Here is a 15,652-nt window from a genome sequence, read left to right as displayed (position 1 = left end):
TTGTAGGTCCCAGCAATCGGACCACCACTAATCAGCAAGTTATCTCCAAAGACCTGGCTGGAGGGAGTGAACCGCCCCACTACGATCCTGTAGTTCACTCCAAAAATAAAAGCCAGGTTTTCGTAAATCTGCCTTGGCCAAATAGCTTGACCAAGACCAAACTTACTTCTATATGCGTCCCTCGCATATAATTCCCCTCACTGCCTCACAATACTGTATATGTCAGAAGTTTGGAAGAGTTGTATGGAACGGCATGTGCCGGCCATTTTACACAGCAGACACCCGTCGGTAACTGCTTTAATTGGGGCGAGGTTTCGGTATTTTGCATATTGGTCACATTGGCCCCATTTAGCAGCACACAGAATATCTGCGGCTCTATAATACAGAACTGTAGTGACCCCATGTGATGCCACAGAGGTGGGGATGAGACCTTAGGGTAAATTGTTCTCCATATATAAATTCATGGCGAGTCCTGAGAGGAAGGTTACGTGGATAGAGATTGGGGGTTTGGAGACTTCCAGTGTAATAATATTCATGATTGTTGCATTGAATAATTATTATGTGCCAATGTGTTTATACCACCTGCTCTGACATTATAAATGCTAAGCGGGGGCACTCTGCATTTCAATCTGTCACATGAGCAACAATCATACGGGTCAAAAACACGACCTCAGGCGCACGTAGCGGCTTTTTATCTCAAGTCGGTGCTTAAGGATTTGGAAATGAATGTGCGGGTCATTCCTTCTCAGCAATTATTTCGTCACCAAATGTCAGACTTCTCCAGAAAAGAGTAATGGGGTTTACATTGACCTCTCCAAGTAGCTGCTACAAATAATTCTCACAAGCTCTTTTCACCTGTTCCCTCCACCTTCTGCTGATTTCTGTATCGTGTCACTGTGCACTCGCTTTTATGTTCCCTAAACTTCTGTCTGTTAAAGAGAAATGTCAGTTTCACCTTGTAAAATGGTAAAATGGAGCCTGTTTACTAATTGGTGTTTGCCAAGATTCCTTTATTCTGTCCAAAAAACGTGTTTTCAAAATGTCAACATATTTTTATGCCTTTTAATCATTATCAAATGCTTAAAAAGTAGACAGAAAAATAAACCTCAGTCCAATTTTAGTGGACAGTACCTGGGCGGGACATCACAAAGACCTGTATATCTCTAAATGTGACCCTGATGATGGGGCAATAGCCAAGCATGAAGTTCAACCTCTTTACAAGCCACTCTTTATAATAATGTTAAGGGAACCTGTCACCAGGTTTGTCCCATACGAGGTAAGGCCAGTACCTTCCAGCCCTGATATACAGCATTCTAATATTATGTATATATGCCCCCAAGCCAACCTGCAAGACAAGAAAAAGACCTTTTATAATGCTCACCTTCGGGGCGGTCAAGTCCGATAGGGTCACTGTCTTGTTCCGGTGTCTCTTCTCTTGCAGTGCCGTCCTCCTTCTTGCTTCATGTGGAAAGCGCATCCTATGTCATCCACACAGTGTCCCCGGCATCACGCATCTGCGCAGGCGTACTTCTCTTTCCCTGTCAAGGGCAGTGCAAATTACTGCAATGCGCAGTGTAGTGCAGCAGTAAAACCCTGTGCAGTGATGAGGCAGTGACCCAGAAAAGTTCAAAGCAAAACATCCCTTTAATGTTCAACTCAAAAAAACACAGCACACGATATCCTCTGGATCGCAGCCGGAAGCAAGACAGTCCACCTCCGGTTCGCAATCGGGCACATATCCTCTGTATTACAGTCACTAAACACGCCAGCCCACCTCTGACCTGTTGCCATGGGCGACTGCATGCCGTGTTAATGTTTCTTTACTCACAGCAATACACAGTACACAATATCCTCCAGATCGCAGCCGGGAACCATATCCTCCAGTTTAGAGTCACTAAACATGCCAGTCCACCTCTTGAGACCAGTTGCCGCAGGCGACTGCACCGCTGTGTACGCTGTCGTTTGCCAAGCTTTTCAGCTGCCTTGGCTGTTTGGTTCCACTGGCTTGTGTTGCCTCACACAGGTTGAATCTGTGGCCTTCAGCCATATGGAAAACCCGGCCAGAAATGAAACGGACTGCACCACTACTGCCCTGCTGTCCATTTCAATGCAAAAGCCCAGAGCAGGTTTTCCCTAAATCGGCCTTGGACAACCAGCATGTCCAATACCTATACTTACTTTAGTCTGCATTGCAACCACAGCTATGACTGTGACTGCAGTGCACTCTCATGACCTCAATACGCCTCCGCATTCTGGGGGGAACATACAGTGACCCTCACATGTAACCTCCTAACACTTTCTGAGTTTACAAAATACAATCATGAGATTGAGGCATGAACGTACTAGCAAATTGTGTTCAAATATAAGGGGGTTAATCAAGTTCACCCAGAAACAAAATAAAAATAATAAAAAAATGTGGGCCCCAGTGTTGAGAAGCGGGTCTAAAAGTTGTCAATATTTATTTTTACAGCTCTCATTGTTCTGTGTCAAAATTTATTATAAAGCGTAACAATTTTGTGAAGAGCAGATTTATTCTGCTGCCTCACCCTGTCTTGTTGAAAACCCCAAGTAATACCAATATTAGTAATACAGCAATTAGTAGTAAGCTAATTGCTCCTTTTAATCCTTAAGGAAGCTGCAGTTAGGCAGCGGAGATCAGTCTGTCGATCAGCATGACATTGGAAGTCAAACCCCATCAACAGAGCAGAAGAGAAGTAGCTTCTCTGTTTACGTGATGTTACTAGAAGCAACAGAAGTGTCAGCAGGAGCGATCTGTAACTGTCCTGAGCTGGAAACATCGGCGCGATAAAGAACAGGCAACAACTACCTGCCAGTAAGTAATCAAGTTCTTAGCCTCCATTGAGCCCTGACTAACCCTTTTAAAGAAATTATCGCATCTCGTACATTCGCAGCATATCCATAAGCTATGCTATAAATGTATAGTAGAAGCAGGTCCCACCAGAACATGGTCCTAACACACGCTACTTTCAGTGCAGAGTTGGTCGAATTCCCCTTCTTTTGTATGGTATTTAATGTCCATCCGATGGGGCTCATTCTCAAGATGCAGTTCCCATTGGTTTAACCTGCATCTACTATACATGTATTGCATAGCTTGTGAAAATGCTATAAAGCACAAGCTTGGAATACCCCTCTGGGGTTGGGTCTACTTTTGATGAGTATCTGTTAGACCAACCTGGGCAGAGACGTATTTGTTTCTGCTCAGCTGGTGTCTGTAGTTCCCATCAGATTAAATGATGTTCTCTGCAGCTCTGGTGTCTGGAAAGTCTACTAAATTCAGAGCACTCTGTTGCTTACTGATCTCAATATAAATAAAATCACCTTTAATGTGAGTAATTTTGCAGCGTAAATCAAGATAAATACTGACAGGTGTTTGTGCAGAAATACTCAGCATTGCGACTGATGGACCATTACTATATGAAGAACTCTTCTGACATGCGGAGAATGACACAGACCTATCAATCATATAATATATTTTAGCATCAAACAATCCCCAAGTGGGAGACTGCAATATTCTCCGAGCTGTTACTGTGGCGGTAATGACATCACTGATTCTCCTGTGACAGCCGCCACACTCAGTCATCATTCTCAATGGAAGTGAGCGGCAAATAATGGATACACGGGATGGTAAAGACTACAGGAGAAAAGCGATGCAGCGGAAATTATCTGCAGGGGAGTCAAATACTTTCATTATAACGGCATGAAAGATTTTTGTTCCAAAACACTTACTTTGCCTTGTGGATATAACAACTATAGAAAGGTATATAAAGGCACTGCAGCCCATAACCTGAGCAATATTTCTATATACACTGAATGGACACTTTCCTGGGAAGGAAATAACATACATGACCCCAGAACTCAAGTGAGCAAGTTTTCCATTGACCTGGTTCATTGTGAGCAATTTTGAATTTGTTAGAGCGCCTCCTGGATCTGCTCCTGCGGTATCTGCTTCTGTCACCAGGCACTGTTGTATTTATTCTGTGGGCAGAGACAGAGATGGAGGAGACAGCAGGACCAGAAGCTCTTGGTGGCACAGGTCAAGTCAGAGATGCTAGCTTTTGTTGTGGCCATTAGTACAGCACCGCACTGTACTTAAACTCCATACATACTGATCGGAGATGCCAGTTATAGTTTACACTTACTCTGGTTCAGCTTTGATTCTCATTTCTAACCTTAGCCTGTGTTTAGACTATCCTTTTGCATGACAATTTGGTTCTTGTACCTGAACTTCAAGTTTTGACATAGTTTTAGGACTATGTTCTGCCAGCCCACTCCACTGGCCAACATTTACTCTGTGGATCCAGTCTAGGTGCCCCGTGTTAGTCCAGAAGCTTGTAGAGAGATTAAAGTGTGAAGGTCACTGCAACCCCTGAGATTTGGTAAATGGAGTGACTAGCACTAAGCCTGTCCGTGGATGCCCTATCAAGAGTTGTCAAGATATAATGCACAGTGAACCTTGACAACATGAAGCATGGTTATTGGTTCTAGACTAGCTGGGGCTAGTGTTTCAAAAACTATGTGGGGTTTTTGCTTATAATGGTGTCGAGATTATTCCAAGAATTATACTATATGATCCAGGAAAAACACTCAACTAAAGGTGATCCAGTGGACCTAGTTCATCAATAAGAAAGTTCAGAGGTGGATGTGAGTGATTGTTCTGATGAACAGGTGGTGTACAGTCAAGCATGTTAATACATGGTTCTTTAGCATGGATAGTCTACCGTCTAACAATAGATGACCAGTTCCAGTGCCATTGACGTCCAAAGAAAACAAGATAGCAACTCTCCAGCATCTGGGCAAAAAATAAATAAAAAATTGGATCGCCAATTAGTGCCTGGTCAGATGAGTTCAAGTTTCCGTTGCACCAGGCTGATTAGAAGATCACAATTTGGTACGAGTGTCAGAAATCTTTGAACCCTTGCTGTCAAGTGCCAACAGTTCATTCTGGTGGAGGTGGACTAATGGAGTGGGGATTGTTTTCTTGGCACACACCCTGAATATCTGTGAATGGATGATCCCTTTATCTCAGGCTTATCGAGGTGGAGAAATGGACTGGTGATTGCTTTCTTGGCAGACTCTTGGTCCTCAGATATCTGTGCATTGTGACCAACCAAGTTCATCCAACGTGGCAGCTTTTTACCTAGTGGGAGAAGGACACCATTAGTAGGACAATGAACTATAACACATGGGTTGTATAGTCACGTATTGGTTCCAGTGGCATGATAGCAATTTTTCTTTGCTTCCCCATATGATAATCCTATAGAGCACATCCAATTTTGCTGTCATCATGGTCATAATTATCAGGGCCGTAACAGGATATACCATAATTACACTAATGTGAAACGAAAGGACCAAGTTTGGAACTGGGTTTGCCATGAAGTAGAGTCCTTTTAGTTGAAAAAGTTAATTCTTCGAATTGTAGGTTGCAATTATCAACCCATTAATGCGTTACCCTAAATGTATTGATGAAATGCTACCAGTCCTAATTTCCTAAAAAAGTCTCCTTGGTGCAATAATTACACTATTAAAAATGACCTAATAACGTAGGACTAGTGATGAGCGAGTGTACTCGTTGCTCGGGTTTTCCCGAGCACGCTTGGGTGGTCTCCGAGTATTTGTGACTGCTCGGAGATTTAGTTTTCATCACCTCAGCTGCATGATTTACAGCTACTAGCCAGCCTGAGTACATGTGGGGGTTGCCTGGTTGCTAGGGAATCCCCACATGTAATCAAGCTGGCTAGCAGCTGTAAATCATTCAGCTGAGGTGATGAAAACTAAATCTCCAAGCAGTCATAAATACTCGGAGACCACCCGAGCGTTCTCGGGTAAAACCTGAGCAAAGAGTACACTCGCTCATCACTACTTAGGACTTATCAAGAGAACCTTCAAAGTTACTCAGTAGACTGATATCATTTTATCTTTCCATTTGTACGGAACGTTATGTGAGAAAAATTTCAATAGGGAGAAAAAAAGCAAAGGTAATATCTTCCAGGCCGCAGGCTCTCAGACCTGACTTTCACTATTGTTTTGAAAACTTACAAAATTTGCAATAATAACATAGCTCGAAGGAAAAAAAAAAGTTTCCAACTCCGACTGCTCAGCCTCATTAATTCATTCCCCGGTTCCTTGCAATAAGCTTATATTGTTATTAAGTGCACACCTGGACACCAAGAAAGTTACTTTACACAAAGGATTATTTCCCGGTTATGCACAAACTCCATCTCTGCTGGACCTAATTACTTTGCAATTGCTTATTTGAACTAATTTGTAACCCCCGTTGATTAGTGCGGTCGATTGAAGTGCTATTAGTTCATTATGTGAGTTAGATTTATTGGCTTTTTGGCTTTAAGTCTATGCTCTGCCCTGCCTTTAAAAAATACCAGGTTAACGATTAACAAGTACAAAGTGCCATCAGCTCCAGTGCTTCTGTGATTATAGGGGGTAACAATTTCGCAGAATGCTGTGAAAGTAAATGCGAGCGCACAAACTTTCAATAGGTTGTTCATGGAGAGATCACGGTGTTACAATAGGAAAATTCTGACATTTACCGAGATGTCACAGTTTCCCACATAAGGGAGTAGGAGGAAATTGGTTATTGATCTTCATGTTTCATGACTAAGCCTTTTTGAAAAAGGCAACTGCAAAAAAAACCAAAACAAATCCGACCGGCACCTCCTGGCCAAAGGAGACAAATGTGAACACGTACAAGCTGCTGTAACTACAAGAGTATACAAATGTAGCAGCACATTGCATTTGGTTGTTTGTGCTTCCTTGCAGGGATACATTGGCCAAAGGGTTTTACGTGAACCCTTGTAATAAATAATATAATGCTACCTGCCCATTGTAAGCCACAACGGACATTTTGCATGCTGGCATGTTTAGGTGGGCTGCACTGCGGGAATGAAGAGCCTTGGAATTCCAAATAGTTTTTTATTAATACCAACGCGTTTCTGCACTGGACCGTATTTGGTTTTTATACCTTGAGAAAGGCACTGGTACAGCACAGAAATATGTTGATTTAATAAAATCCATTTTGGAATACCGAGGATCTTCATTCGCACAGTGCAGTCCTCTTAAACGTGCCAGCATCCATTTTTGCCATTAACCCTCTGGAAGAACAATTTTCTGCAGCCATGAGGTAGCAGCTTTCCACGCCTTCATAGGTGTTATGCCAACGCACAACCCCTTTAGGTGAGAGCCACCATTCATTATGCCTATCCTTTGCCAGACGGTATTGCCCTATTTTGTGGGTGCTTCTGTTCCTCTCCAGAGCTCCTCAAAAAGTAATTTTTTGTCATACATCCAATCAGTTGGGGCCATATACAATAGTATATTCAGTGCATGTGGCTGAAGCTTTCCTGGCACTTCTGGTGGACTTAGCGATTGTCAGGCAGGTAAAATCCCAACCACAATGTCTCCTGTTGCCACATCCCCAGCATTTTAGATTCTGTGGCACCAATGAGCCTCAAACCAACCAATGGTGATAATTGTCCCTGGAGGGTTTGTTCCAGTTTTCTAAGGGCTCATTCAGATGAGCGTATCATCGGTCAATGTGCAAAATAGGTGACATACGGACAGCACACTGAGAAACCAGCTCATCCAGTTTTGCTGCCACTTTAGCTTCCATCATTTTGGATTTCCACTTTTACCCTTTCGGACACATGGAGAGCGTTCTCAGTATTGGCAGCTGTGTTTACAGAAGTCTCAACACCATTGCGCCAAGTTTCCGAGAATCTTTGAGAATTGTGACGGATGTGGCCCATTATATAAATCGCTGCTGCCGCCGTAGGTAGTATGATGGCTGCATTGTACGATGTGGGCTGCTTTTATAAAGTGCACGCTGAGATTTAAAGCCTAATGCTGCTAGGTAAGTATAAAATGTTGTTTTTTTTCGCACTAACTCCTTCATGGCAGCCAAAAGAATCCAGCAAATGTTTCACAATTTGTGCAAATCGAACACCCAACAGTTTGAAATGCCTAATTTTTGGGTGAAAATTTGGAACAAATTTGATTAATTGTGAAATGATTTGGAGAAACTCCCTTATGATGTCTACAGACCAAAGTTCTGGAGTTATTTTTTGGGGGAACAGCCAAGACCTTCTCTGTAGTTGAGCAATCAAAAATGGGCGAGTCCGGGGACTCATGGATGCCAACAATTTGCCAATAGAAATTTGAATTCAGTAGGGAGATTAGCGTAATGGAAATATTTCTCTATGTTCATCTCTGCGCAGGTGTGAACATGACACCCTAATACACCCATGAGTAATGGAGAAATGGACTTACTCTTCTAACAGAATTTAATGATTTATGCTGTGACATATGAGAATAAGCCCCGGGTCTCCTTTGTCTTCATACACTATAAGACAGTGAGCACTAATGAGAAGGAAACATATAGAATTCACCATCTGCCATACATGATCTGAAGGAAGCGGTAATTACAGAAGCACCTGCTAGGTCTAGAAGAAGGGGTCACTTAGCGAGCAAATTACGACGGAAGATTTAATGAAGTAGGTGGGAAAATAAAATGTCCCCCGAGCAAAGGGACGGATGGAAGGAACCTGTAATAATGGCTATTAGCAGTAGATTAATAAACATCTATTCTTATAGGCAGCAACTCTGCATCGAAGTGTTTACCTAACTAGGCCTCTACAACGACTCCCCAGTCAGCGTTTTACAACGTCTCTAATTAACACGGAGCAGATTCATCTGTCTTTTCAAGAAAAATAATGAGACAATATGTTTTGTTATTGTACACCCAACCTAATCATGAGCCAGACTAGTCTCAAGTTTATGATTAGAGGCATCCTTCTACCAATGCCAGGAATCATCGTTGGTCAAAAATCAGTAAAACAAGGTATAATAGCACGTCTTACCGACTGTGGAGGAAGTCATCTATGGGAAGAGAGAATCCACCTTCAAATGAAAGAGGTTGACCACTACTTTATCGTTGATGACCTATCCTTAGGATAGGTCATCAATGTCTGATCAGTCGGAGTCCGACATCCGCTGCTCTCGGTATCGCCGGCCAGAAATTGCGGAGCTGCTCTGATAGTGGTCAGGCCGGATAATGCACATCCGCCTCCCATTCAAATCAACAGGAAGAGGATGTGCAGCGCCCGGCCGCGGCCACTATTAGAAGACGAAGCAGCTCCGCAACTGAGCATTTCCAGATGATGCCCGCCACCACCGAGAACAGTAGGGATGCCGAGTGTAGGTCATCAATGGTTAAGTAGTGGACAACCTCTTTAAGGTTGTGCATTAAGACAAGCTCTGATATTCTTAAAAATAGACAAAACCTAAGATAAAAACAAAATGAACAAATACCCTGCAGTAAATACATGTCATTAGTGCTATTTATTTATTTACTCCAGGGTATTTGCTCATTTTATTTCTATGTTACCTTTTGTCTGTTTAGTGTTTTAGTGTGAACATGCCCTTACACGCTGAATGCAGATCAATTTATTTTCCAGTTCATCTCTTTAGTTTTTTATTCTTAAAAATAGAATATCCTAATACAAGTAGAAACGTGTACACTGAGCGCCCATCGGCATCTATTTTTGTGCAATTTTGAGGATTTTCCCGGAAGATTTGCCATCCGATCTGGATAAGAGAATATAGCAGCAGCCGTCTATGCAAAATGTCCCAAAATGAAAATAGTGGACTTTCTAATGCATAACATAATCAGGTGAGCGCCCATCCTATGAGTTAAGGAAAGAAAAGAGGGGGAAGAGTGCTCCCTACTGCAATATTGCAAGTGATAAGAATAAAAATAAATGTATAGGATGTTCTCTCACCTATTGGAGTTGCACCATGAGTACAACACGATTATAGAATTATTGCAAGTAGAAATCTCCACATCCGCTCATCACTTTGGCAGAGAGGAACTTAGTCTCACATCGTGAGGATAGAGAAGAGAGCAGATATGTAGGTGCAACCAACGCCAACTGCAATGGACATCCGAGAGTGGTTTTCGTCCAGAGAATTAAACTATCAGGAGCAAGTTGAGTAGATAGAATTTGTTGCTTTTTTGGGATAACACTAGGTATTTGACCTCTGATTCTGCACTGAAGTGGGGCAAATACCCTGAAACACGTATCAGGGATTAATTGTTCTATATTTTGATGCCTTCGGAATATTCCTGAGTTTGGAATTGAAATACATTGGAGTTTTATCCCAATAAAGCATCAAGTTCTTTATACTCATCCTGCTCATGATGTTTTAATTCTCTGGTCGAACACCGCACTCAGACGCCCCTTTGCAGTTGGTGTGACACCTATGTATCTTTGAGTTAAGGAGTTAGAATAGGGGTGATAATTCTGCTTACTGAAGGTATCGCACTATTGGAGCACAATGTTCCTTTTTTCTCTGTTATAAGTATATATGATATTCTTAGGGAAGTGTTTTCCAACCCTGCATCATTACTAGGAAGGTAAAGGAAGGCAACACATGCCGGAGGGTAATTCTTTACCAGTATGGCGGGGTTTGTTGGCATGAACCAGCAACAGTAGGAAGTCCACTTTTCACTGGCGTTTTGCTTGCCTACACTACAAATAATATTATTTCTGTTATATAGGATTTCCACTCAAAGCCCAACAATAAAAATACATTTGTGAACTAGAATTTTGAGTGTTGCCTGGAAAAAAGTCATACCCACCACTCAACTTCTGATGTGAATATTTTGACTTTTTAAGTGACACAGTGTCAGGACTCTGAACATTTTTTATTACCTTTTGTGCATTACTGCCCTTTTCCAAGATGGCGTCTTTGGTCTCATGTGCACTGTGTCTTCCTGCTATAAAAAGCCTTCAGTCTGTGCTAGAGTATTCTGCCTTGCATCCAGCTCCTGACCTCTGGTGACTCCCTGGCTATATACCTGCTCCTGTGAACCTGTGGGGTTATCCTGCTACTCTGCTCTGAGATCCTGCTGGATACACCAGTTCCAGTAATCCTCCTTCATCTGCTGCTCGTGTTTACTTCCATATGCATTTGCTGGACATGTAAGCTGTTGCTGCTCTGCAAGAACCTGAGACTATTACCCAGGCCTCCCTGTTTGAGCTAAGATATTATTTGAACTGCCTTATAAATATATCTATCTGTGTTGGACTAAGCAAGGACTTATTCATGTCAAGTATCCTCAAGACTAATTGTGCTTCATAGACTTTTTTGCGTGATTGCATTTTCCTCTGAAGTTTCCTATAGACTGTTAAGCTGCATTTAATATTTACTCCAAGTGTTGTGCACTTGAGTTTCTCTCTGCTCCTGTTTGAATCACCGTGTGATAATATAGACTTTACCACTTATAAAACTGTGTCCTGTAGTTGTCTTGTTCCACACAAAGAGTCTCGTGATTTATCCCCTATAATTATTACACACAGTTCCAAAAGGGGTTGTCCACTACTTTTATAATGATGACCAATCTTTAGGATAGAACATCAATATAAGATCAGGAGACCAACACCCTGGCATCCCCAACAATCATCAACAGTGTATGGTGTGGTGCAGCAAAGCTCATTTACTTTGTTTAGTGGCTGCAGCTGGGTCTTATCGATTGTATGGATAGGTTATCAATAGGAGAGTAGTGGACAACCCCTTTAATAGCTATTATTCTTGATGCTAGGCTCCAACATCAATAGTTAGGTCTTCAGGTCTCTCAATGACAAATATATATACAGTGGGGCAAAAAAGTATTTAGTCAGTCAGCAATAGTGCAAGTTCCACCACTTAAAAAGATGAGAGGCGTCTGTAATTTACATCATAGGTAGACCTCAACTATGGGAGACAAACTGAGGAAAAAAAATCCAGAAAATCACATTGTCTGTTTTTTTATCATTTTATTTGCATATTATGGTGGAAAATAAGTATTTGGTCAGAAACAAACAATCAAGATTTCTGGCTCTCACAGACCTGTAACTTCTTCTTTAAGAGTCTCCTCTTTCCTCCACTCATTACCTGTAGTAATGGCACCTGTTTAGACTTGTTATCAGTATAAAAGACACCTGTGCACACCCTCAAACAGTCTGACTCCAAACTCCACTATGGTGAAGACCAAAGAGCTGTCAAAGGACACCAGAAACAAGATTGTAGCCCTGCACCAGGCTGGGAAGACTGAATCTGCAATAGCCAACCAGCTTGGAGTGAAGAAATCAACAGTGGGAGCAATAATTAGAAAATGGAAGACATTCAAGACCACTGATAATCTCCCTCAATCTGGGGCTCCACGCAAAATCCCACCCCGTGGGGTCAGAATGATCACAAGAACGGTGAGCAAAAATCCCAGAACCACGCGGGGGGACCTAGTGAATGAACTGCAGAGAGCTGGGACCAATGTAACAAGGCCTACCATAAGTAACACACTACGCCACCATGGACTCAGATCCTGCAGTGCCAGACGTGTCCCACTGCTTAAGCCAGTACATGTCCGGGCCCGTCTGAAGTTTGCTAGAGAGCATTTGGATGATCCAGAGGAGTTTTGGGAGAATGTCCTATGGTCTGACGAAACCAAACTGGAACTGTTTGGTAGAAACACAACTTGTCGTGTTTGGAGGAAAAAGAATACTGAGTTGCATCCATCCAACACCATACCTACTGTAAAGCATGGTGGTGGAAACATCATGCTTTGGGGCTGTTTCTCTGCAAAGGGGCCAGGACGACTGATCCGGGTACATGAAAGAATGAATGGGGCCATGTATCGTGAGATTTTGAGTGCAAACCTCCTTCCATCAGCAAGGGCATTGAAGATGAAACGTGGCTGGGTCTTTCAACATGACAATGATCCAAAGCACACCGCCAGGGCAATGAAGGAGTGGCTTTGTAAGAAGCATTTCAAGGTCCAGGAGTGGCCTAGCCAGTCTCCAGATCTCAACCCTATAGAAAACCTTTGGAGGGAGTTGAAAGTCCGTGTTGCCAAGCGAAAAGCCAAAAACATCACTGCTCTAGAGGAGATCTGCATGGAGGAATGCGCCAACATACCAACAACAGTGTGTGGCAACCTTGTGAAGACTTACAGAAAACGTTTGACCTCTGTCATTGCCAACAAAGGATATATTACAAAGTATTGAGATGAAATTTTGTTTCTGACCAAATACTTATTTGCCACCATAATATGCAAATAAAATGATAAAAAAACAGACAATGTGATTTTCTGGATTTTTTTTTCTCAGTTTGTCTCCCATAGTTGAGGTCTACCTATGATGTAAATTACAGACGCCTCTCATCTTTTTAAGTGGTGGAACTTGCACTATTGCTGACTGACTAAATACTTTTTTGCCCCACTGTATATATAGCATGTGTTTATAGCATGTGCTCGGTTTTGTTACGCCCAATGGTGGTGCAAGCTGATTTGTAGACCCACATGTGCCACAGGACCGGGCCTGCTAGTAAGGGGCGTAGCTCAGAGGTTGCCTGGTGTTCACTGGAGCTCCTGATGGTGGAGATAAACTGGGCTGCAGGTAGCCGCCAGGTACCACAACTTATCAGATCATCAGGTACTGCCGATACTGACCCCAGATGTCAGGTTCACTGACACAGACTAGGACTATGTTCAGACACACCGGTCTAGGATACTGGATCAGGGACTCACCGCACACAGACTGGGGGAAAATGTTCAGGAACTGGCCGCACTGGGATCAGTGGACTTCAGGAACAGGACTGTCCGCACTGGGATCAGGAGACTTCGTATACAGGACTGGCCACACCGGGACCAGGGGATAATGTTCAGGCACTGGCCGCTGACCGCCCTGTAGTCGGGCGTCTTTCTGTAGATTTTGCATTGAGGCCCAGTTATGGATCTGATATACAGATTTGCTATACTGACCTACAAGACAATGTTATGTGTTGCTTTACTTTGTCCCAATAGTCGGGAAAACATTTTATAAGTAAACAAAAAAATGTTGAAACATTTCTAGATTACATCTATGATATGAAAAATATATATTTTTCTTATAAAAGAAAATGTGGGTGAGGAGCGGCACACGCTGCGTTATTGGTTGTGTTTTTAAGGTAAGTGACCTTTTGAATTGCTTACTGTGAAAGGTTATGATCCCCCGAGAGTATTGATTTTGTCACGTGTAAAACTGGCAGGTACTTACGCTTTACTAGAACGTGACCGATGGACAAACGCGAGGGTAGACTTATGAAAACTGTATAATATAAAAATGATCTTTGTTGCCCCTAGCAACCAATCACAATAAAGCACTATAGCAAGTGAAAGCTGCAATGTGAGTGGTTGCTATGGGCAACACAAACCATTTTTTTTGTCAGTTTCATAAATCTTTCCAATTGAACATATAAGGAAATTCTTAAAACACTAGGCTTCCAAAACTGGAGATGTTGCCCATAGTAACCTATCAGAGTTTAGAGATGGACAGCAACATCCAGCTCTCGTCTGCAGTCGTTTCATACATCAGGCCCATTGTCTATTGTTTAGGCAGAGGTCTGGAATTGGTGACCCTCTAACTGTATTGCAACAACTGGAAAGTGAAAATGTGGAGACCCCTTCTTTGTGGGGTGTAGAGCGCAGCTTTGTGGGGTGTAGAGCCCATGTTCCTAAGAGGTCCTTAAATGGCTTACTCAAAAGAGATTTTTATTGCCAACTTTTATTTACAGCTGACTTTTCGGGATTCTGAGGTTTTTTTTTTCTAGTAACCATGCCCCCTTTTAGGTTCATGCACCCCTGACCACAAGATTGGAAGCTGGTGCTCTATCAAATGCCGGAGCATATTGTTGCTATGCACAGGAGACCTGAAAGCACTGGTTTTCGGGAGGTTGACGATGTGCCTTGAAGATTTGCCAACACTTCAGGAGTCTATGAGGTCTCCAATTTTCCCAAGAGCCTCCCACACATCCTGGGTCTAGCTTATGTCTCATGCAGGTGACAAACCCCAAGTGGGGAACTAGTGTGTCTCTATTGGCTGAATGTAGGGGAATATCTGTAGTGGTTGCTTGGGTTGCAGTCAAACCTGAAGCCAAAGGAGGCTCAAAAGATCCCTTTGGCCCATATGAGAAGACCAATACCAATAGAGACTCATGATAGTTGGGTACCATGTTAGGGCTGTCCCACACGTCCAGATAATTCCGGTACCGGAATAAATCGGTACCGGAGTTATCCGTGTCCGTGTGCCTGGGAACTCACGTAGGCCATACGTGCGGCACACGTGTGCTGCCCGTATGGCGAGTGGGTACCACACACCACACATAGATCTTTATTTTAAACACTATTATTCATATTTTCTCTGCAGCAAACACTGTTGCAGGGAACATATGAATGGCGGCTTCAGCACCATGTGGGGGGGACAGCGCTTACTGTAGCGCTGTCTCCTGCACGCACACGGACCCCAGACGGAGAATGTCCGTGTGAGGTGCGTGTTTTACACGGACCCATTGACTTTAATGGGTCCGTGTAATACGTGCGCTCCCACGAACACTGACATGTCTCCGTGTTTGGCACACGGAGACACGGTCCACAAAAAATCAATGACATCTGAACAGATGCATTGATTTTAATGGGTCTACGTGTGTCAGTGTCTCCGGTACGTGAGGAAACTGTCACCTCACGTACCGGAGCCACTGACGTGTGAAACCGGCCTTAGAGATTTTGCGATGTTAGAAGCCTTTGATGTAGAATAGAGCATGCTCT

General features: G+C 42.9%; 1 long non-coding RNA gene across 1 annotated transcript; it reads right to left on the bottom strand.

Moving 5' to 3' along the window:
- Nucleotides 1-1,387: 1,387 nt before the first annotated feature.
- LOC143785994 (uncharacterized) lies at nt 1,388-14,210 on the bottom strand. The gene is made up of 3 exons (XR_013218193.1): nt 14,106-14,210; nt 5,011-5,158; nt 1,388-1,538 (listed from the first exon to the last, which is right to left on the bottom strand). It is a non-coding gene; the product is annotated as an uncharacterized LOC143785994 (long non-coding RNA).
- Nucleotides 14,211-15,652: the final 1,442 nt, after the last annotated feature.

Source organism: Ranitomeya variabilis, chromosome 7, assembly GCF_051348905.1.
Source record: "Ranitomeya variabilis isolate aRanVar5 chromosome 7, aRanVar5.hap1, whole genome shotgun sequence".
In the NCBI taxonomy this organism is placed as follows: Eukaryota; Metazoa; Chordata; class Amphibia; order Anura; family Dendrobatidae; genus Ranitomeya; species Ranitomeya variabilis.
Note: the sequence above shows the minus strand (reverse complement) of the source record. Positions and strands in the feature narration are given on the sequence as shown.